Genomic DNA, 6,737 nt, shown 5'->3' with positions numbered 1-6,737 from the left:
CACTGATGTGGGTGTAATGAGGAAGCAGGGCTTCACCATCGCAGGAGATCATGGTGACTCTTATGGGTTAACTCTCTCTCCCTCTCTAAGCGCACCTCTCTCGCCCCACTCCTCCGCCCCTCCAGCAGTCGTTGTGATGTTTAATCTACAGTTAGTCGCGCTGCAGATTGAGCTGATTGCTGAGGGGAAAAAACTGACATCATCATCACACGTCTGTAAAACGGGGGGGAGAAGGCGAGGAGAACCCCTCTGTTCCTTTCCGAGGAGGAGCGTGGAGCGGAGCATCCTGAGGACACGGCGAGAGCGGCGAGAGCCGCGAGGAAAAGATGAGAGTAATATGAGCACAATTAGAGACGCTGTGGAGAGAAATACGCCTCCGATTACGGTGTAATTACACTGTTCACTGCAGAACCGGAGAGTGAGGTATTAATGGACAAAAGTATTGGGACCGCTGCTCATTCATTGTTTCTTCTGAAAGGCCATTAAAAAGAGCTGATCCTGCTTCTGTTGGAGTGACTGTCTCTACTGTCCAGAGAAGAAGACTTTCTACTAGATTTTGGAGAAGAGCATTGCTGCGAGCATTTGATTGTATTCAGCGTTACAAGAGCGTTAGTGAGCTCATCTTAAAATCAACTCCCCAACTCATTCCATCCAAAAGTACTGGATGGAGCTCCTCCACCATCATTTCAGAGAACACAGTTCTTCCACTGCTCCACAGCTCAATGCTGGGGGGCTTTATACCTCTCTAGCCCACGCCTGGCATTAGGCAGCATGGAGCCAATAGGGTCATGATGTTGATCTGCTGCAGAGAGTCCTATTCTATTGGCAGTACCTTCTTCTCTACAGGGACTAGACAAGCTGTGTGTGCATTCGCACATCCGGGTAGTGTGTGGTGTGTATACAAGCTTCCATTAATCATTAGCTTCATTAGTTTGGCTCAGTCTGGCTGCACTGTCCCAATACTTTCGGAGGACACTGTGTGTTACGCAAGGTCTCCGCTGGGATCCAAACTTTCCACGGATTCTCAGAGTCAGGAAAGCACGGCACCCGCCGCACGAGTTAGCATGTAGGGGTTGTGTGGGGTGAGGGGTCTGCTGGGTAACGGAGTTAGTTTGAAGGGTCTAAAGCTTTGGGAAAGCGGGACCCTCGGCCCTGCCAGAAACTCCCATAATCCCTCTTGTAATAATTACAGGACTATAGGAGGGAGGGAGTTGGGGGTTGTCATGGTAAATTGTGGAGTCAGGCGGCGGGAAGGAGTCGGGCTCGGCTCAGTGGCGCTTTATTCTCAACTTTGTCGGGGTTTGTTGGGATAAATCGCCGGCCCTGAAAGAGCGGCTCCGGCTCCGGCTCCGGCCCGGTCTTATGTAAGAGCCGCTGAGGACGAGGAGCTTCGCCGCGAGCCGTCGAGCAAAACAACGGGAGAAAATCGGCTTGAACGCAAACACAACCGACAGAGCTCTGTCCCTCGCCGGCCCGGGTCCTGCTGTTCCTTCACTCAGGGTTGCTCTGTCTCTCTCTCTGTCTCTCTCTCTCGCTCTCTCTCTCTCTCTCTCTCTCTCTGTCTCTCTCTCTCTCGTCTCTCTCTCTCTGTCTCTCTCTCTCTCTCTCTCTCTCTGTCTCTCTCTCTCTGTCTCTCTGTCTCTCTCTCTCTCTCTCTCTCTCTCTCTCTCTGTCTCTTCTCTCTCTGTCTCTCTCTCTCTCTCTCTCTCTGTCTCTCTCTCTCTGTCTCTCTGTCTCTCTCTTCTGTCTCTCTCTCTCTGTCTCTCTCTCTCTCTCTCTCTCTCTCTCCTCTGTCTCTCTCTCTGTCTCTCTCTCTCTCTCTCTCTCTCTGTCTCTCTCTCTCTGTCTCTCTCTCTCTCTCTCTCTCTGTCTCTCTCTCTCTGTCTCTCTGTCTCTCTCTCTGTCTCTCTCTCTCTGTCTCTCTCTCTCTCTCTCTCTCTGTCTCTCTCTCTCTCTCTCTCTCTGTGTTTCTCTGTCCTCTACTCAGTTTAAGGACAACCCCACTCCTCTCCCAGGCCCGACGTTTCCTCCGGGCTGTTTCCGAAGTGCTCACATATGCAAGAATTTTCAACAATCCTCGCTGTTGTTGCTCCTCAATCTGCAGTCTATCAGAGACAAGACCGGAAGCCGCCGTCAGCATCACTCTACTCCACTTCGCCCTGAGCCTCCACGGACGAGCCGCAATCATCCACTGAGGCTCACCACGAAAACAAGCATCACCAGTGTGGCCTTCAGACAAATGTTTAAACACTGACTCAGTGACCAAGCAATGTCCAGCCTCCATCACCATCCACTAACAAACACCAACACTCTCTCCATCAAAGACCATCACTCTCTCCATCAAAGACATCACTCTTTTCATCAAAGACCATCACTCTTTTCATCAAAGACCATCAGTCTCATCATCAAACACCATCACTCTCATCAAACCACTATCAGTTTCATCATCAAACACCATCACTCTCTCCATCAAACACCATCAGTTTCATCATCAAACACCAACACTCTCTCCATCAAAGACCATCAGTTTCATCATCAAACACCAACACTCTCTCCATTAAAGACCATCACTCTTTTCATCAAAGACCATCAGTCTCATCATCAAACACCATCACTCTCATCAAACACCATCAGTTTCATCATCAAACACCATCACTCTCTCCATCAAACACCATCAGTCTCATCATCAAACACCATCACTCTCATCAAACACCATCAGTTTCATCATCAAACACCAACACTCTCTCCATCAAAGACCATCACTCTTTTCATCAAAGACCATCAGTCTCATTATCAAACACCATCAGTCTTATCATCAAACACCATCAGTCTCATCATCAAACACCATCGCTCTAAACCATCAAACACCATCACTCTCTTCATCAACCACAGTAATCAGTAATCAGCACAGGCAGGCCTGGTTTGTGAGGTTTCTCTGATTGTTGGAATAATGGTGTTCAGCTTAGTCCAGAAATCACTCGCTCCTCTTACTGCTTTCTGCCTCTGCTCTCAGAGCAGCTCCATGACTCCAAACAAACTGTGTCTTACGAAACAGGGCAGAGGTTTCCACAGCAACAGAGAAATGAGGGATGGACGTGGAGCGCCTATCGACTGATCTAAAATAAAACTTCAACAAAATAGACCCCTCATCCTCCAGCTCTGCTTCTGACTACAGAGGGCTTAGCTGAACTTTGTCTGCTCCACTTTTTAACAGCTCCCCCGAAAATCGCCCGAGGCAGTAAACCCTGCCACGCTCACTTTCTTCCTGGAGCTCCACGAGTCGCGCTAAAAGTGAGCGACTGAACTGAACAGCAGCCTGAAAACACTTCCATCTGAAACTGAACTAATCAGTAAGTGGAGAGTTTAGTGTTCGGTAAGACTATGGCTGACTAAACAGTCTTCTAACAGTCTAACAGGTGCAGTAACTCCTTTAGAGGGCGGTAGTGAGTAACGTAGCTCTAACAGGTGCAGTAACACCTTTAGAGGGGGGTAGTGAGTAACGTTAGCTCTAACAGGTGCAGTAACACCTTAGAGGGCGGTAGTGAGTAATGTTAGCTCTAACAGTGCAGTAACTCTTTAGAGGGCGGTAGTGAGTAATGTTAGCTCTAACAGGTGCAGTAACTCCTTTAGAGGGCGGTAGTGAGTAACGTTAGCTCTAACAGGTGCAGTGACTCCTTTAGAGGGCGGTAGTGAGTAACGTTAGCTCTAACAGGTGCAGTAACTCCGTTAGAGGGCGGTAGTGAGTAATGTTAGTTCTAACAGGTGCAGTAACTCCTTTAGAGGGCGGTAGTGAGTAACGTTAGCTCTAACAGGTGCAGTAACTCCTTTAGAGGGCGGTAGTGAGTAACGTTAGCTCTGAACAGGTGCAGTAACTCCTTTAGAGGGCGGGTAGTGAGTAAGGTTAGCTCTAACAGGTGCAGTAACTCCTTTAGAGGGCGGTAGTGAGTAACGTTGGCTCTAACAGGTGCAGTAACTCCTTTAGAGGGCGGTAGTGAGTAACGTTAGCTCTAACAGGCGCAGTAACTCCTTTAGAGGGCGGTAGTGAGTAACGTTAGCTCTAACAGGTGCAGTAACTCCTTTAGAGGGCGGTAGTGGAGTAACGTTAGCTCTAACAGGTGCAGTAACACCTTTAGAGGGCGGTAGTGAGTAACGTTAGCTCTAACAGGTGCAGTAACTCCTTTAGAGGGCGTAGTGAGTAATGTTAGCTCTAACAGGTGCAGTAACTCCTTTAGAGGGCGGTAGTGAGTAAGGTTAGCTCTAACAGGTGCAGTAACACCTTTAGAGGGCGGTAGTGAGTAACGTTAGCTCTAACAGGTGCAGTAACTCTTTAGAGGGCGGTAGTGAGTAACGTTAGTGCTAACAGGTGCAGTAACTCCTTTAGAGGGCGGGTAGTGAGTAACGTTAGCTCTAACAGGTGCAGTAACTCTTTAGAGGGCGGTAGTGAGTAATGTTAGTTCTAACACGTTGCAGTAACTCCTTTAGAGGGCGGTAGTGAGTAACGTTAGCTCTAACAGGTGCAGTAACTCCTTTAGAGGGCGGTAGTGAGTAATGTTAGCTCTAACAGGTGCAGTAACTCCTTTAGAGGGCGGTAGTGAGTTGAACGTTAGCTCTAGCAGGTGCAGTAACTCTTTAGAGGGCAGTAGTGAGTAACGTTAGCTCTAACAGGTGCAGTAACTCCTTTAGAGGGCGGTAGTGAGTAACGTTGGTTCTAACAGGTGCAGTACGGCCTGTAGAGGGCAATATTGGGGTTGTTGGAGGATGCACAGGGGTCTTTTATTAAACCCCGCCTCTTCTCTGGGATGAGTGATGGTCTGCAGATCCTGGACTCCTGCAGCTAAAAACAGACTGGATCTGCAGCCCATCGTTTATCTCCCAGATTTAATGAACCTCCTCCTGTCTGGACTGCCTGACCTTTCTAAACCCGTCATCACAGCCCAGCTAAAACACTGACCACACCGAAGGTTACTGGGAAACGAAAGTGGACTAAAAAAAAAAACAATAAAGGTTAAGAAGGTAAATCTGACGATTGAGAGTAAATGGACAAATGTATTGAGACACCTGCTCAGTCTTCTGAAATTAAGGGTATTTAAAAGAGCTGATCCTGCTTTTGATGGAGTAACTGTCTCTACTGTCCAGAGAAGAAGATTTTCTACTAGATTTTGGAGGAGCATTGCTGTGAGGATTTGAATGCATTCAGCAAGAAGAACTTTAGTGAGGTCAAGACTATGGACAAAAGTACTGGGACACCTGCTGGTACTCCCTCAGCTCCTTAGGAAGCCTTCGACAAACTCAACCGTAGGCCGGCTTAAGCTCCGGATCCCAAAGGTGGGCTGGATAAATAAAGGTTTGATGCTGAGGGTCGATACGCCCACAGCAGATTAGCTCCACCCATTCAGCCCACAGCAGATTAGCCCCACCCATTCAGCCCACAGCAGATTAGCCCCACCCATTCAGCCTACTGCACTTTAGCCACACCCATTCAGCCTACAGCAGTTTAGCCCCACCCATTAAGCCTACAGCAGTTAAGCCCCACCCATTCAGCCTACAGCACTTAGCCACACCCATTCAGCCTACAGCAGTTAAGCCCCACCCATTCAGCCTACAGCAGTTTAGCTCGGACTCAGTTTGGTTCGAGTGGTTCAGGAGTAGTTCAGGAATGCGCCGCTACGCTGGGTTTTCCGGGCTGCCTGGAAGCTGATATCAGTCTGGGTGGAATAAGACTTGGACTCTGAAGGCCATACGTTCTCCATCAGTGGAGGAATGTGAGGAATGCTGCTGCACCTGAGTGTCCGGTCCCAGAGCAGCGCCGGTGTCTGCGCTGGAGAACCCGGCTCTGCTCTGGGCTGCTGTTCAAACGGGAATAAGCCGAGATCACAGCTGTTTTCCACACAGTATCACAGCCCATATCACCAGCCCTCCCATTCAACAGAGCCTCCGGAGAGGGAGCGAGGGGGGCGAGCGCTCCGCGGTGGAACCGTCTGACCCAACCAGGCCCGTGAGCCAGTTCCTGAGCATTCACATTTCCAAATCAATCAATCAATCAATCAATCACTCAATATAACAAGTATAACGAGAGACAGAGAGAGAGAGAGAGAGTAGATGTGTGTGTATATATATATATACAGAGAGAGAGAGAGTAGATGTATATGTATATATATATATATAGAGAGAGAGAGTAGCGAGAGAGAGATATTTAGAGATAGAGAAAGAGGATATATATATATATATATATAGAGAGAGAGAGAGAGAGAGTAGAGAGATATAGAGAAATAAGTATACAGAGAGAGAATAGAGAGAGAGAGCTATAGAGACAGAGAGAATAGAGAGAGAGCTATAGACAGAGAGAATAGAGAGAGAGCTATAGAGACAGAGAATAGAGAGAGAGCTATAGAGACAGAGAATAGAGAGAGAGCTATAGAGACAGAGAGAATAGAGAGAGAGCTATAGACAGAGAGAATAGAGAGAGAGCTATAGAGACAGAGAATAGAGAGAGAGCTATAGAGACAGAGAATAGAGAGAGAGCTATAGAGACAGAGAATAGAGAGAGAGCTATAGAGACAGAGAGATAGAGAGAGAGCTATAGAGAGAGAGAGAATAGAGAGAGAGCTATAGAGACAGAGAGAATAGAGAGAGAGCTATAGAGACAGAGAATAGAGAGAGAGCTATAGAGACAGAGAATAGAGAGAGAGCTATAGAGACAGAGAGAATAGAGAGAGAGCTATAGAGACAGAGAGAAT

Source organism: Salminus brasiliensis, chromosome 2, assembly GCF_030463535.1.
Source record: "Salminus brasiliensis chromosome 2, fSalBra1.hap2, whole genome shotgun sequence".
Taxonomy (NCBI): Eukaryota; Metazoa; Chordata; class Actinopteri; order Characiformes; family Bryconidae; genus Salminus; species Salminus brasiliensis.
Note: the sequence above shows the minus strand (reverse complement) of the source record.